Raw genomic sequence first — 17570 nt, 5'->3', positions numbered from 1 at the left:
GAGCAAAAGAACAAAGCTTCCACAGCATGGAAAGGGACCCAAGTGGGTTGCCTGGAGTTTTGCCATTTTACTCAGCTGGTCTTGAACCTCTGTGCTTAAGCAATCTTCCCGACTCAGCCTCCCAAAGTGCTGGGATCACAGGCGTGAGCCACTGCTCCTGGCTGATTTTGTTATTTCTTGAAAATGAGATTGGGAGCTCCCTGAGAAAACTCTTCATTTTCCTTGTATGTATTCCTCATTAAACTAGCCCAATGTTCACTGCTTGGCCAACCCCAACATTGCTTATAAATTATCTAAGCTAACGATAAATTATCTAAGCTAACAATTCAAAGGCAGCTGGGCGCGGTGGCTCATGCCTGTAATCCCAGCACTTTGGGAGGCCAAGGCGGGTGGATCACATGAGGTCAGGAGTTCGAGACCAGCCTGTCCAACATGGCGAAACCCCATCTCTACCAAAAATACAGAAGTTAGCTGGGCATGGTGGTGGGTACCTGTACGCGCAGTGGTGCGATCTCAGCTCACTGCAACCTCCCTCCTCTTGGGTTCAAGCAATTCTCCCGCCTCAGCCTCCAGAGTAGCTGCGATTATAGGCACCCACCACCACACCCAGCTAATTTTTGTAGTTTTAGTAGAGACGGGGTTTTGCCATGTTGGCCAGGCTGCTCTCAAACTCCTGACCTTAGGTGATCCGCCTGTCTCTGTCTCCCAAAGTGCTGGGATTACAGGCATGAGTCACCTTTCTGCCCAGCCAAAAAGGTTCCTTTTAATCCTTTTTCATTCATCATTCACAAAGACTATCTTTTTTTTTGACAATCCCTATTTTTAGATCTCAGGAGACTAAGTGGTAAAAACTTCAGCACGGCCAGGCGCAGTGGCTCACGCTTGTAATCCCAGCACTTTGGGAGGCCGAGGCGGGTGGATCACGAGGTCAGGAGATCGAGACCACGGTGAAACCCTGTCTCTACTAAAAATACAAAAAATTAGCCGGGCGTGGTTGCGGGCGCCTGCAGTCCCAGCTACTCGGAGAGGCTGAGGCAGGAGAATGGCGTGAACCCGGGAGGCGGAGCTTGCAGTGAGCCGAGATCATGCCACTGCACTCTAGCCTGGGTGACAGAGCGAGACTCCGTCTCAAAAAACAAACAAACAAACAAACAAACTTCAGCACTATATATATATTTTTTTGAGACAGAGTCTCGCTCTGTCACCCAGGCTGGAGTGCAGTGGCACAATCTCAGCTCACTGGAACCTGCACCTCCTAGGTTCAAGTGATTCTCGTGCTTCAGCCTCCTGAGTAGCTGCAATGATAGGCACCCGCCACCATGTCCAGCTAATTTTTTTGTATTTTTTGTAGAGACGGGTTACACCATGTTGCCAAGGCAGGTCTCAAACTCCTGGCCTCAGGTGATCCGACCACCTCGGCCTCCCAAAGTACCGCGATTACAGGTGTGAGCCACCACACCTGGCCACACTATATTTTTGGTGTAGTTTTTCTTATGTTAGAATGACATGATAAAGGCTAAGCGCTAAGTGAAATGGACACATTTGGTATTTACGACACTTGCTATATAGCATTTGCTTCCTGCATTGATTTTAAAATGCTGAGAAATAAAATCCCTGGCCGGGCATGTTGGCTCAGTAGGTGACCGGTTAGTTGTATCATTCTTTTTGAGACAGGCTGCAGTGCAGTGGCAATATCATAGCTGACATAGCTGACTGCAACCTCCGCCTCCTAGATTCCAGCTATCCTCCTACCTCAGCCTCTCGAGTAGCTGGGACCATGGGCATGCACCACCACGCCCGGCTAATTTTTGTACTTTTTATATAGATGGGGTCTCACTATATTGCCCAGGCTGGTCTTGAACTCCCAGGTACAAGTGATCCGCCCACCTCGGCCTCCCAAAGTTTCGGGATTACAGTCGTGAGCCACCGCGCCCCGGCTCCTAGTTGTGTAATTCTTACAAAGAACATTACGCAGCTGTTAACGAGGACTTCCCATTAGTCTTGATATGGCACACTCTCCAAGATATTTAAAGTATAACACACCCTACAGTGTGTATTAGGAATTGCCATTTGTGTGGGGAAATGATTATATTCATACATAAGTTTATAAATTCAGAAAGCATTCCGAAAATTCATCGAGTATCCAGGGGTAACTGTGCTTGTCTCTAGTGTTTAACTAGTGGCGGGAGGAAGATTTAATTTCCACCACATGCCCTTTGGTGCCTTTTGAATTCAGAACAATTTCCGTTATCTATTAAAAATAAAATACCGGCCGGGCACGGTGGCTCACGCCTGTAATCCCAGCACTTTGGGAGGCAGAGACGGGAGGATCACTTGAGCTCAGCAGTATCACTTGAGCTCAGGAATTTGAGACCACCCTGGGCAACATGGTGAGGCCGTGTGTCTACAAAAAGAAAAAATAAAGTAAAATATCACGTGTTACTGAATCCCTGGTATTTGGCGGGCACTGCATACTGTAAACAATTGTGGAGCTCTTTGGAAATTTACCTTAAAAGGGAGTCCTCTCAAAGGCTGGACACCATGACTCTACAAGGGTGAGTTTTCAAATCTACCATGGAAGCCCAGGGCCTCAGCAGCATCCTGAGTCCTACTGACGGACAGGTTCTTATGACTCAACTCCCATCGCACCAGTCCTGCAGCTTTCTAAAGGCATCCAGCACTTTCTACCTTGCATTCTATCTTCATCTTCGCTAGTCCTTACAGCACCGCATGATCCCGGCGGAGGGTGCTTATCAGACTAGCTTGTGTGTCCCCACGGCACCTACAGCACCGTCAAGCACAGGGTCCAGAAAGCTCTAATGAAAGGCATGAAAGCAGCAAGAGAAGGAGACTGAGGAGCAAACCGCCGAGTAGGGGCGGTAGGAGGCCCACCCTACGCCCTTGTCCCGCGCAGAGCATAAGCCCTGCCCGCATCCTGAGCTCCCGGGTCCGCAAAGTTGGGCCCCACCGAGCTGCAACGCCAGAACCCAGAAGCACTTACTGCCAGCAACAGGCTACTCCCGTGCGCGATAACGCCGCGGCCGCGTTGCGAGGGGTGGGACCGCAGGCACCGTGCAGCCGCGGACCAATAAGCGGGCGCCGAACAGCCCGTGGCCCAATGGCGGCGGCGCGGGCACGCTAGGGGCGGGCCGGGCGCGCCGACTTTTCCGGAAGATCCGGATAGAGCCTCCCGGCCACGGCGCGCCGGCTCTGGGCTCTCCGCGCGCTGCATCGCTTTCTCTTTCTCCTCTGGAGCAGCTATGGCGGCGGCGAAGACCGTGAACCCCAAGGCCAAGGTGGCCCGAGTGCAGGCGGCGCTGGCGTTCAACATCAGCGCGGCGCGGGGTCTGCAGGACGTGCTGAGGACCAACCTGGGGCCCAAAGGGACCATAAAGATGTAAGGCGGGGCTGGCGGGGGGGCTGGCAGGAGGGCTGGGCTGGCACTGCGCGCCGCTGCGCACCTGGCAGGCCCACGACCGCGGACGGGAGCCCGCTGCCTCGGGGCTCCGCAGCCACCCTTCCTCGCGTCCTCCCGGGCCGGTCCTGTTCCCTGCTAAGCCCCACCGTCGCGGCCATTTCTTCCTGCGTCGTGCCGTCTCCATGGAGAAAAAAGAGGCTCTAGTGTGCGGCGTTCCCCGCCTTCTTGGGCTTCCAGACACCCTGAGGGCTCTGCACAATCTCTGCGGGGACGGGGTGGGCACTACACCTGTCTTCCACCCTGCGGGAGATAACTGGCTCCATATTCTCGGCTCCCTAAGATCGGGGAAAAGCCCGTTTTCTAATTGGACTTTTTAATTTAGTTGTCATTGATAACTAGCGCCATATCCCCGGCTCCCTAAGATCTGGGAAAAGTCCTTTTTTGTTTTGCTCTTTTTTTTTTTTTTTTTTTGAGACGGAGTCTCGCTCTGTCACGCAGGCTGGAGTGCAGTGGCGCGATCTCGGCTCGCTGCAAGCTCCGCCTCCCGGGTTCATGTCTTTCTCCTGCCTCAGTCTCCCGAGTAGCTGGGACTACAGGCGCCCGCCACCACGCCCAGCTTGCTTTATTTATTTATTTTGTATTTTTAGTAGAGACGGGGTTTCACCATGTTAGCCAGAATGGTCTTGATATCCTGATCTCGTGATCCACCCGCCTCGGCCTCCTAAAGTGCTGGGATTACAGGCATGAGCCACCGCACCCGGCTGGAAAAGCCCGTTTTCTAATGGGACTTTTTAATTTAGTTTTCGTTTTAATTTAATTTCGTTTTTGTCACAATCTGATTCATTTCTGTCTCTTAAACAGTCTTGTTTCTGGCGCTGGAGACATCAAGCTTACTAAAGACACAGGAGTTGACGATCAGCCCTGGCCAACATGGTGAAACTCGATCTCTACTAAAAATTAAAAAATTAGCCGGGCATGGTCCTGCACAGTGTGCTGCTTCACGAAATGGTGAGAGGTGCTCTGCTAGGTCAGAAATGTCTTGATTTTCTGTAGAACTTTTGCTTTGTAGAAAGATTTGCAATGTCCATTCTCAAGGTAGGAGAACATTCAGAAGTGACATGTAATAGTGACAGTAATACTACTGACTGTGCCTGGAGTCTGACAGCCCTGTCTTTGAATCCCTGCTTTTTTGCCATTCACAGTCTGGGCCAAAGGACTGTAATTGTACATTAATTATAATAAAATTTGAAAAATTAAGGGTGGTTGACACAATCACATGGGCAAAATGCATGAGGATGGTTTTTCTCTTTATGGTTTTTTTTGTTTGTTTGTTTGTTTTTTTAAGACAGAGTCTCACTCCGTTGCCCAGCCTGGAGTCCAGTGGTTCACCGCAACCTCTGCCTCCTGGGTTCAAGTGATTCTCCTGTCTCAGCCTCCCAAGTAGCTGGGATTACAGGCTTGCTCCACCATGCCCAGCTAATTTTTGTGTTTTTTGTAGAGATGGTATTTCACCGTGTTGGCCAGGCCAGTCTTGAACTCATGACTTCAGGTGATCCGCCTGAGTCAGCCTCCCAAAGTGCTGGGATTACCAGGCATGAGCCACCGCATCCGGCCAGTTTTTCTCTTTTTAAAACAGCAATTTCTCTGTTATGTCTCATCTCCATCTCCAGCTGGAGGGGAGAGAAATCTCTTTGCTTTAACATTTTTAAAGTCTTAGGGATGGAGAATATGAAATTACTGAAGGGAGTATGCGTTTTACTCATCCCTAAATTCCCAAAACTTAGCAGTTCAAATCCAAGAAAAGGAAATGATTTCCTGCTGATATGAGTTCAGAATAATTAGGGTTTTGCTAGTAGTATACCATGCTGTCAACATCCAGATGAAATATCTTTAGTAAAGACTTGCTAATCTAGGAGGTGTTGTTTTTAGTGGGTTCAGTGGTGGCCCGCGTTAGTAGAAAAGTAGAGCCATAGTTAAACTTGACGTCAGAATTGTTTGGGGGCCAGGTGCAGTGGCTCATTCTTATAATCTCAGCACTTTGGAAGGCCGAGGTAGGTGGATCACTTGAGGCCAGGAGTTCACGATCCCTGGCCAACATGGTGAAACTCCGTCTCTACTGAAAATACAAAAATTAGCCAGGCATGGTTCTGTACGCCTGTAGTCCCAGCTACTCCAGAGGCTGAGGCAGGAGAATAAATCGCTTGAACCTGGGAGGCTGAGGTTTCAGTGAGCCAAGATTGTGCTACTGCACTCTCCAGCCTAGGCAACAGAGTGAGACTGTCACCAAAAAAAAAAAAAAAAAAAGAAAAAATTTATTTGTGTTTTAGTGTGTGAGAAATACAGCATAAGTGAGAAGCACATAGAACATTTACAGTTTAGGAAATAATTATAAAGTGGACACACACAACCACCATTGTAGTTAAGGAATAAATTGTTGCTACCACCTCAGAAGTCCCCTCCCACTGGAACCTCTCTCCAATCTCCAGAAGTCTGTTTTTCAGTTTTCTTTGAAAAAAATTACAAACCTACGAAAATAATAATTATATTGTATATGCCCTTTACCTAGATTCACCAATTGTTTACATGTTGCTCCATTTCTTTTCTATTTTTCCTCTGAATCATTTGAAGGTAAGCTGCAGACATGTCATTTTACCTCTAAAATACAACTTTTTTCCGCTTTTTTTTTTTTTTTTTTAAGACAGGATTTTGCCATGTAGCCCAGGCTGGTTTCGAATTCCTGAGTTCAAGGGATCCATCTGCTGTGGCCTCCCAAAGTGCTGGGATTACAGGCATGAGCTAACGCACCTGACCTTTCCTTTTAAATTATTTGGCCATTGCAGAGTAACAGTGGAGGCTGCTGAGCTTTCATTTTAGGAGATACCTGGCTTATTCTCACTAGAGCCCTACACTTGCCTAAAGAGGCAAGGATGTAAAATTATCTGTTACTGTTAACTGTTAGCTGTCATCTTGAGTAAACTTTTACTGAGCCTCAAGCTTCCTCATCTGTAGAGATAACCTGGGAAATAAATTACGCATGAAAATGTTTCGATCATTATAATTGCATGCGCATGATAGCTAATTGTGACTTTTTAATCTTAGTAATTTGTAGCCAAACACTTGGGTAGCTTTTTCAAGTAGATAGCACTTCAAGAGGCCCTTCATGCATTCTGTTTGTGGTATATTTAGACTGCTTCATATGTTTTAAGTGATTCATTCTCTTTCTACTTTCAGCAAATTCAACACCCAACAGCTTCCTTAATAGCAAAGGTAGCAACAGCCCAGGATGATATAATTGGTGATGGTACGACTTCCAATGTCCTAATCATTGGAGAGCTGCTGAAACAGGCGGATCTCTACATTTCTGAAGTATGCACAACTTTTTTTTGTTTTGTTTTTTTGAGATGGAGTTTCACTCTTGTTGCCCAGACTAGAGTGCAATGGCATCTTGGCTCACTGCAATGTCCATCTCTTGGGTTCAAGCAATTCCCAGCCTCAGCCTCCTGAGTAGCTAGGATTACAGGCATGTGCCACCACACCCGGCTAATTTTGTATTTTTCGTAGAGACGGGGTTTCTCCACGTTGGTCAGGCTGGTCTCAAACTCCTGACCTCAGGTGATCCATCCATCTTGGCCTCCCAAAGTGCTGGGATTAAAGGTGTGAGCCACCATGCCCGGCACACTTTTGTTTCTGTAATATTTTATTGTATATAGGACGTGTCAGATACTTATTTATACAAATTGATGTGTTAATACTAGCAGAGGCCATACAGTAGAATTAGGGGGCTTAAATCTGGGTCTTTGTCCTGGTCTAAAACAAATTAATTGTGACCTTGGACAGGTTATGGAACCCTTTTTGGCCTGAAAATAATTTTGTAATCAAGTTGAATTGCCTATGTGATTTGTATCTGTCTTTAGATTAATAATTGAGATTTTAAAATGGGATGTTTAGGACTAGGCATATTTATTTGTTAGGAAAAAGACAACCAAAAGCTTACATTTGGATAAATTCTACTTTTTTAGCCCTGACTAGTTCCAAGGTTTAAAACAAACCTCAGTGAGTACGAATCTGTTGTCAGAATTTTCTGGTAAAAGAGAACAGACAGTCTTTATTTATTTTTATTAGTAAATGATATGAATTAGTTTGAGATTACCTATAGAAAAGATAGAATAATGCTACCATCTGTGAGTTGTTGGGACACAGTGTCAGTTTTGACATGATTCGGAGTGGTTTGCACAGTGAACACCCAAGTGTGCTTTATAGTTCCCTTGGCTTTGACCCTGTGCTAGAGCATTGCCTGCTCTTCTCCTCTGCATTGAAAGGAATATTTATCCTTTTAAATGTATTCAGAAAGCCAGGACATTATATTACCTCGTGTTCAAAGGTATGATGATCAGAATATCTCTCCAAGAATTATCTGAACTTTATCATGAACTATCGTTGCACCTAATTGAAGATGCAAGTGTTATTGTGTGTTTATTGTAGGGCCTTCATCCCAGAATTAATCACTGAAGGATTTGAAGCTGTGAAGGAAAAGGCCCTTCATTTTTTGGAAGAAGTCAAAGTAAGCAGAGAGATGGACAAGGAAACACTTAAAGATGTGGCCAGGGCATCTCTTTGTACTAAAGTTCATGCTGAACTTGCAGATGTCTTAACAGAGGTATGTATTAAATTTTGTCTATGTCTGGTATGGTACACCTATATAGAAAATCTCTGATAGTAGAAACATGAATATAATTACCAAGTTCAATCACAAGGTGCTATGTAGGTTCATTTTTGTGGTAGTGATACCTAATCTGTGTCTCTAAAAAGTAAAATGAGGAAATTTAAATAACAGTATACCTAAGCAGGTTTTAAAAGTAAAATTGGAGCTTTCATTAAAAGGTTTATAAAGTGGAGATTTTGTTATTAGAAAGCTTCCAGTTAATGAAACACCAGGAGGAATGTTAATGTTAAGGAATGTTAATGTTTGGGAATTACAGATTGAGATTTCAGAAATGTAACAGCTGTTCATATATAATCTATCTGCTTATAGAAAAAGACTTAAATCAGTGTAGAAATTGTAAAATGAAGAAACTGTCCACTTTAGCCTTCTGAAAAGCAACATGTTTCTGCTGCTGCAAATTGAATTTACTTAATGGTTATCCTTCTCCTGTTGCAGGCTGTAGTGGGCTCCATTTTGGCCATTAAAAGAAAAGATGAACCTATTGATCTCTTCATGATTTTGTGATCATTGACAAGAAACATAAATCTGAAACTGATACAAGGTAGGTGGTAGAAGACTATGAAATACTAATGGTTGGGCGTGGTGGCTCAGGCATGTAATCCCAGCACTTTGGGAAGCCGAGGTGGGTAGATCACCTGAGGTCAGGAGTTCGAGACCAGCCTGGCAAAATGGAGAAACCCCGTCTCTACTAAAATTACAAAAATTAGCTGGGCATGGTGGTGGGTACATGTAATCCCAGCTACTTGGGAGGCTGAGGCAGGAGAATCGCTTGAAACTGGGAGGTGGAGATTGCAGTGAGCCAAGACCACACCATTGCACTCCAGCCTGGGTGATAAGAGCAAAACTCCATCTCAAAAAAAGAAAAATACTAATAAAGTGTGTTTTGAAATTTAGGGGTGCTTTGTACAATATATATTGTTGGCAAAATTTTTAATATATTTGGATATATTGTATATTTACCTGAAGATATAAGTTGGATAAATTGCTAGGTGAAGATTGTTTTTACTTTTAGTAATATTTTCTCCTGAAATAAGGTGAATGTTATGTTGTATTTATGGGTAGAATTATTCTGAAAAGTGAACAACATCAGTCATTTGGCGTTTATTGAATTGCTAGGTACAAAGCATAATGAGAAGCAGTAGAGGAATTAAAAAAATTTTTTTTTTCCAAAGACTTAGTTAGAAAACATGTGTATGTTCATTTTTCCTTTCTTTTTGTGGAGAATGGAGTCTCCTTATGTTGCCTAACCTGGTTTTGAATTCCTGGGATTAAGGTGTCCTCTCGCCTCTGCCTCCCCAAGTGCTGGCATTACAGGCACTTGGCAGAAAACATGTTTTTAAAAGATGTCATCATAGTTTGACAGCCTACCAGGGGGATTATCTCTGCAGACTTTTCTGTACAGCATAGGATCTTCAAATAATTCAAGAAACAACGCTGACTGCATGAAAATTATCAATGCCTTCTCAGTTCAGTGTTTAACATATACCCATCGGGAAATCAATAACCATAATTCTGTGTGTGTTTCAACAGCTTAATCAGAGGGCTTGTTTTGGACCACAGAGCATAGCGTCTTGACAGGAAGGAAAGGGTGGAGGATGCATACATCCTCACTTGTAACATGTCATTAGAATATGAAAAAACTTAAGTTTATAGCCCCTTAACGGTGAAATGGAGGAGCTTCGTGTTTTAGGTGAATTACTTTTTTGTGCAACTTCGTTTCCCACTGTAAGGACAATAATCCTCAAATTGGTTTGGGAGAGTTATAGGAAACAGCCTCTGAAGATGTGCAAGGGGCAGGATTGGAGCTCAGTGAGCTGTTTGTTAAATCTTAGGACTAATCCAGTTTCAGAAGCTATTTTCTCAAAAAATAAATGTTTCCCTGCTTTCTGTAACTTTTTTTTTTTTCTTCTTAATAGAGAAGTGAATTCTGGCTTTTTTTTTACAAGAGTGCAGAAGAGAGAAAAACTCATAAAAGCTGAAAGAAAATTCATTGAAGATAGAGTTAAAACAAATAATAGAACTGAAAAGGAAAGTCTGTGGTGATTTAGATAAAGGATTTATTAATCAAAAGGTGAGAATGAAAATCCAGTGTATAAACTAAATAGTATGTATCATCCTTTTTACTTTTAAGGTGAAAGATGTTGAAACTAATTTTTATTTTTATTATAGGGAATTGACCCCTTTTCCTTAGATGCTCTTTCAAAAGAAGGCATAGTCGCTTTTCACAGAGCTAAAAGGAGGAATATGGAGAGGTATGAGTAGCAGATTTATCCGAGTAATTTGACTTTTACTTATTTTGCAAATGAATTGGGATTGTTTTTCTTTATACTTTATCTTTGAGTTTTTCAACTGTACAATTAATTGGCATTAACTATATTCACATTATTTTGCACCTGTCAGCACTGTCCATCTCTAGGATTTTTTTTATCATCACAAACTGAAACTGTATACCCATTAAATAGTTACTCCCTGTTTCTCATTCCCCCCATGCCCTTGTAAACATTATTTTACTTTTTGTTTCTGAATTCAGTATACTTTCTCCCAAAGAGGTCACCACAATAAAAGTTTTTTTAAAAATACTTTATTATTTTTTTGAGACAGTCTTGCTCTGTTGTACAGTGGCATGATCGTGGTTCATTGCAACTTCCACTTCCTGGGTTCTTAGGATTCTCGTGCCTCAGCCTCCCGAGTAACTAGGATTACGGGTGTCTGCCACCATGCCCGTTGAATTGTTTCATTTTCTTTTTGCTTTTTTGGTAGAGATGGGGTTTTGCCATGTTGGCTAGGCTGGTCTCAAACTTCTGGCCTCAAGTGATCCACCCACCTCAGCCTCCCAAAGTGTTGGGATTACAGGCGTGAGCCACCATGCCTGGCCAATAAACAGCTCTTGTCCATCTTTAGATTTCATTTGCTGACTTGGGGAGAGTGGTTTAAATGGAGGGTTAAAAGACTGGTTTTCAGCTGGTTGATGGCAAATGAAAAGGCTTAGGTTAAAGTACATTTTAAAATGTAATTTTGTGTGTAATTCTGAAAAATTCCTTTCTAGAAATTACCGGTCTTCTCTTTGAACTTCACTGGTAACATTGCTTATTCATTTCCCTTAAAATGCTATTTCAGGCTGACTCTTGCTTGTGGTGGGGTGGCCCTGAATTCTTTTGAGGACCTAAGTCCTGATTGCTTGGGACATGCAGGACTTGTATATGAGTATACATTGGTAAGTGTATTTTCTTCTTGAGGGTAATAGAACTTTTTAGCTCATGAATTATTTTTGTTTTGTTTGTTTGAGATGGATTCTCACTCCTGCCCGGGCTGGAGTGCAGTGGTGTGATCACAGCTCACTGCAGCCTCATCTTCCTGGGCTCAAGTGATCCTCCTGCTTCAGGCTCCTGAGCAAATGGGGCCACAGACATGTGCTACCATGCCTGGCTAATTTTTTTTTGTAATTTTTATAGAAACAGGGTCGTATTGTGTTGCCCAGGCTGGTCTTAAACTCTTGGGCTCAGGCTGTCCTTCACCCTCAGCCTCCCAAAGTGCTGAGATTATAGGCATGAGTCACTGTGCCTTGTTCATGAAGTCTTTAGCAGAAAAATTAATTGAAATTCAGGATCAGATTTTTGTTTATATACATTTTGAAGATTTATGTGTAGTAATGGGAAGCCATTTATATGTGATTTTTCAAAAAGATAATTTGGTTTGATGCGATCGAGTTTGTTCCTTATTAATATGCTGCTTGTCATTCTCTGTAAGTCCCTCTTCTCTCTTTGCACAAATCCTGTTTTTGAAAATCATGTTTATTCTACACAAAGGGAGAAGTTCACCTTTATTGAGAAGTGTAACAACCCTCGTTCTGTCACATTATTGATCAAAGGACCAAATAAGCCCACACTTAGATCAAAGATGCAGTAGGGGATGGCTTGAGGGCTGTCAAAAATGCTATTGATGATGGTAAGATCCTCACCATATTTCAATTCTATTAAATTGTTTTGCTGGTCTGAAAAGCATGGCTGAATACTGTGTTCTTTTATCAGTAGTTTACACAGCCAGACACCATGCAAAAGCAGTCTTCCCTTTAGAATGACTGATGGTTTGCTAAGGTTTTTCATAGCATATCATTATTAAAGGTGAATACAAATAAATGAACTAATACTGATCTGTTGAAAGAGCTGCCAGTGGCCAGTGAAGCCATTCTGGTTGGACCATTCTCCTGTTTGATGTTAGTCGCTTGTATTGTGGCTTTCAAATGCAGTACTTAAATTGATGTGGTCATAGTGAATTTGTAAGAAATTAATGGCTTTCATATGTATATTTTGTTATTCATAATTAGTTCTACAGTTTTCTTAGCATTTTGCTTTTTCCCCCATCCAACAGGCTGTATTGTTCCAGGTGCTGGTGCCGTGGAAGTGGCAATGGCAGAAGCCCTGATTAAATATAAGCTCCGTGTAAAGGACAAGGCACAGCTTGGAGTCCAGGCATTTGCTGATGCGTTGCTCGTTATTCCCAAGGTGTGTATGCCTTAAACAGTCAATCTTCCAAAAGATTCAGCTGATCAAACCTTTTTGATAATGTAGGCTTTATTCATAATATGGATTTTGGATAAACCGGTTTGATCAGTTTTCTTCCTGACTCTAGAACATCCAAATGTATTTGGTTTCTCTGGGAGGCCTGAATAGCTGATGTTTCAGATGGCAAGAGAGAACCTGTAGCTTAATATTTGCAGTATTAGGGGTTATACTTGAGTACACACTTGCTTTTTGTTTTGGTTTTAGTTAAACTGATATCATTGTTTTTGATTATATACTAATTTTGAAGTATAGTTTATGACTGGTGTATTGCTGCTGGGTTTGGGGTATATGAGAAAGTTGATCAGTAACTTGTGTCTGGTTATTCTCTGAAGGGAACATAAATGTTCTGTCTTCATGCAATGAGATTTTCTTTTTTTTTTTTCTTTTTAAGAATTTGGAGAGTTTTGCTCTTGTTGTCCAGGCTGGAGTGCAATGGTGTGATCTTGGCCCACTGCAACCTCAGCCTCCCCAGTAGCTGGGATTACAGGTGCCTGCCACCACACCCGGCTAGGTTTCTTTTGTATTTTTAGTAGAGATGGGGTTTCACCATGTTGGCCAGACTGGTCTCGTACTCCTGGCCTCAGGTGATCCACCTGCCTTGGCCTCCCAAAGTGCTGGGATTACAGGCGTGAGCCACTGCATCCAGCCGAGATTTTCTTTTGCTTTTTTTTTTTTGGAGATGGAGTCTCTGTCACCCAGGCTGGAGTGCAGTGGTGTGATCTCGAGTCATGGCAACCTCCACCTCCCCCTCCCAGGTTTAAGCAGTTCTCCTGCCTCAGCCTCCTGAGTAGCTGGGACTACAGGCATGTGCCACAATGCCCAGTTAATTTTTTGTATTTGTAGTAGAAACAGGGTTTCACCATGTTGGCCAGGATAGTCTCGATCTCTTGACCTCGTGATCCACCCGCCTCGGCCTCCCAGAGTGCTGGGATTACAGGTGTGAGCCACTGTGCCTGGCCTTTTTTTTTTTTTTTTTTAATACCAATTCTTCCTGTTTTCTCAAGAATTAAATTTGTTTACTTTAGGTTCTTGCTCAGAATTCTGGTTTTGACCTTCAGGAAACATTAGTTAAAATTTAAGCAGAACATTCAGAATCAGGTCAGCTCGTGGGTGTGGACCTGAACACAGGTAAGAGAATGCAACTGTTTGTAGAGGGAAAACTAGATGTAGTACATGTGAGTTGAAGCCAGGAAAGATTCAAAACTCGGACCAAAAAAAAAATCTTTTTGCTTTGCAATTTGACACCAGTACTATTAGGGAACTCTGGATTCTAAAATGGGATAAAATAGGATATTAATAAAAATGGAATGACTAGGTATAATAATTAAGGGAGTAGAGTAGACTGAGTAATTTTGGTATAGTTTTGTTGGAGATGTTGAGTGGTGGTAGATGGTTCAGATTAATGTTGAAGGATTTTCATATTGCATTTGCCTTACTCTGTTCTTTCTTTTTTTTTTTTTTTTTTTTTTTTTGAGACAGAGTCTTGCTCTGTTGCCCAGGCTGGAGCGCAGTGGCAAGATCTCAGCTCACTGCAAGCGCTGCCTCCCAGGTTCACGCCATTCTCCTGCCTCAGCCTCCCGAGTAGGTGGGACTACAGGCATCCGCCACCACGCCTGGCTAATTTTTTGTATTTTTAGTTGAGATGGGGTTTCACTGTGTTAGCCAGGATGGTCTCAATCTCCTGACCTCGTGATCCACCCGCCTCAGCCTCCCAAAGTGCTGAGATTACAGGTGTCAGGCACCGCACTCGGCCACCTTACTCAGTTTTTAATCAAGTACTATGATAAGAAAATAGATTGAGTAATTATATTCATGGGTGAAAAACAGCTAAAGATAGCAAATAATGCCAGAAAAGGGGATCTAGAAATCTAATGAAATGGTGACAGCCCTGATCTTAGGCCCCTGTAACAAAACAACACAAATTAAGTACAAAGTAGGAGAGAGATAACAGGTACATCCATGCAGTATGTGCAAGACCTATTGTTGTCAACATTATTATTTAATAAAAGAGATTTCTGGAATGAGAGAAATGATCAGTCCATTTTAGCCAGATTATAGTTGCAGTGTGTACTTTAGTATGGGTAAACAGAAATGTATCCAGAAGAAGAGAGGGGTGTTCAGGTCTTCTAAGTAGAAGTCAGACACTCCTCAAATATTGTGGACAGGGGTCATGGTTTAGAGTAGAAAATTGGGCTAACAGGGAAGCTTTGAATTCTCATAGTTAATACTGGCGGAAATGAGTCATCAGTGATAAAGACACACACAATATTGTTGGTTCTTATTGACTGAACTTACTTTGGTTGCCTTTTAGGTGAGCCCGTGGTAGCAGCAGAAGCAGGCATTATGGGATAACCATTGTGTAAAGAAACAGCTTCTTCACTCCTGGTAAGTTTGGGAAAATGAAAACTAAACTGTTAGAGAATCATCATACTCTTTTCATTTGGTGTTTTCTGTTTAGTTGCTCATTTTCCCCCATGAATAATGTAATCAGCTGAAAGTATGGAAACCGAACTAGCCCTCTGATGTGTAGAGGGGAAGGGGGAAATTTAATTGGATGTTAATGTGTGCAGCTTAGTTGGAAGTGGGAAGTTGAGTCGAATTAGGGCTCCTAATCATCTGAGCCATCTAATTTTTGTCCCCCTTTCAGCACTGATTGCCACCAGCATTCTCTTGGTTGATGAGATCATGCAAGCTGGAATGTCTTCTCTGAAAGGTTGAATTGAAGCTTCCTCTGTATCTGAGTCTTGAAGACTGTGCAAAGTGATCCTGAAGAATACAGCTGTGGAATTTTTGTCCAAGCTTCAAATGAGTTTCAAGGGAATTTTCCCATATGAAAAAAGGAGAGAACACTGGCATCTGTTGAAATTTGGAAGTTCTGAAATTATAATTACAGTATTTTTTTAAAATTGCACTGACGTGTACACACATAAAGCAGGTCTTTCACCCAGTAAACAGGATGTTTTGCTTTAGCAGCAGTGACATAGAATTCCATGTTAGATAAGCATGTATTACCTACCTTATTAAATACTCCTTGAAAAAGCAGATTTTAATGGTTTAATTTTATGTGGACATGTGTTAAATTATTCAACAGTACCCTATTGTTAAGCATTTGGTTTTAAATTTTTTATGCTAATATAAATAACGCTTAAGTAATTTAAAATTTTGGAAGCATCCCCTGTTAAATTTCTGAGTAAATTTATTGATCAGTTGGACTTTTCACACTTTAGAAATAGCTTTGCTAAAATTCTCCCCCTACAAAGTTGTAGGAAATGGGAAGAGGAGTAAACTAGAGGCAAGGGAGTTGAGAGAGCTGGAAGGCATGGTGGCTAAGGGCTACAGTTATCAGGAGAAATTTGAGATTTGTAGGCTGACTATATTTTCAAGCTTCTGAACTTTTATGCAAAATATTCATCCCAAAGCCTCTAGCGTCATAGTTTTCTCACCCAAATTACTATGTTTCCACAAGATTTATATAGTTGGTCTATCTCTGTGGTCCTTGAAGGTGAAGTTGGTGTTACTAGGCTGTGTTTTGGGGGCTCAGCAGTGACCTGGAGTGTGCAAATAAATGTTAAGTTGAAACTACCTTTGTGGTCTTGCAATGGTTTGACACACAGAAGCAATCTTAAAGGGAATGAAAACTGTCCAACCGTTCAAAAAGTAGTGAAGGGGCCTCTAGGGACCCTCCGCGTGCTTTTCCTTACTTCTCTGGGCGGCCCTGCAGGTGGTATGGCCACTCCTACCCCTCGAGTCCGTCAGTTTCCCCCGCCGAACTGTTGGAACTGTTGGGTGAGGGGCGGTGGTGGAGCAGCATGCGCATGTGTGGAGGAGGCGACTGCCACCGTGGTGCGTGAGGGCGGATGAGCAGCGGGGCCGTGGTTGTGCGCGGCGTGGCGTGCCAGTCCTGATGCCAGCATGGGTTGTTCACCGCTGCTGTCCCTGCTGTCGCTCCTGGTTGGTGCCTGGCTCCAGCTAGGTCACTGAATCGCCGGCCACCCCGGGGGCGCTGGGAAAGGGGATGGGGCCCTCCGCCCTGGCGGGAGAGAGCCTGAGACCCCTCTGCCCGCTTCCGGGATGCGCCCGCAGCCGCTGGCTGGGGAGGTCGCTCTCCGTGCGCATGGTGCCTCACCGCCTTGTGCTTTCAACTTCTTGGTCTGGAATCTTTCAAACTTATAAAAGGGAAAGAGAGGCCGGGCACGGTGGCTCACACCTGTAATCCCAGCACTTTGGGAGGCCGAAGCGGGTGGATCACTTGAGGTTAGGAGTTGGAGACCAGCCTGGCCAACATGATGAAACCCCGTCTCCACAAAAAATTAGCCGGGCGTGGTGGCGTAGTCCTGTAATCCCAGCTACTCAGGAGGCTGAGGCAGGAGAATCGCTTGAAGCCAGGGGGCAGAGGCTGCAGTGAGCCGAGATTGTGCCATTGCACTCCAGCCTGGGCGATAGAGCGAGACTTTATCTCAAAAAAAAAAAAAAAAAAAAAAAGGGAAAGAGGAGAATGTAACGAGGAACGACCCCTGCCCCCACGTACTCGTGGGCCAGCTTAAAGAGCTGCCAGTTTGTGGCCAGTCCTGCTCCTGCGGAATCGCACTCTCCCCATCTCCTGGAGCCGTTTTGAAGTGGGTCCAGATATATCCCATTTTATTCTACACCTTCAGCTGGAATAGTCAAAAGAAGTCACGAAAAAATAATTACCTTCTCTCACCTAAAAAACTGACAGTGCTGCTTAATAATATATCCAGTCTGTTCAAATTCATCTATTATCTCATAAAGGGTTTTTAACGTTTGCTGGCTGAATTAGGGACAAAATAAAGCTCATACATTGCAATTGTATGTTATTTCTTAATTCCGATTCAATCTATTTCCCTAC

The 17570-nt window shown here is 43.4% G+C and overlaps 2 non-coding genes and 1 pseudogene across 2 annotated transcripts; all 3 read left to right on the top strand.

Annotated features, from left to right (window-relative positions):
- The first annotated feature begins 2755 nt into the window (after positions 1-2755).
- On the top strand, positions 2756-16285 carry LOC129490694 (T-complex protein 1 subunit zeta-like; annotated as a pseudogene).
- Positions 7647-7780, top strand: LOC129490902 (small nucleolar RNA SNORA22). The gene has a single exon (XR_008660373.1). It is a non-coding gene; the product is annotated as a small nucleolar RNA SNORA22 (small nucleolar RNA).
- Positions 12140-12274, top strand: LOC129490894 (small nucleolar RNA SNORA15). Its single transcript, XR_008660367.1, has one exon. It is a non-coding gene; the product is annotated as a small nucleolar RNA SNORA15 (small nucleolar RNA).
- Positions 16286-17570: the final 1285 nt, after the last annotated feature.

This window comes from Symphalangus syndactylus, chromosome 9 (assembly GCF_028878055.3).
Source record: "Symphalangus syndactylus isolate Jambi chromosome 9, NHGRI_mSymSyn1-v2.1_pri, whole genome shotgun sequence".
Taxonomy (NCBI): Eukaryota; Metazoa; Chordata; class Mammalia; order Primates; family Hylobatidae; genus Symphalangus; species Symphalangus syndactylus.
The sequence above is the reverse complement of the archived record's forward strand: the minus strand, read 5'-3'. Positions and strand labels throughout refer to the sequence as shown.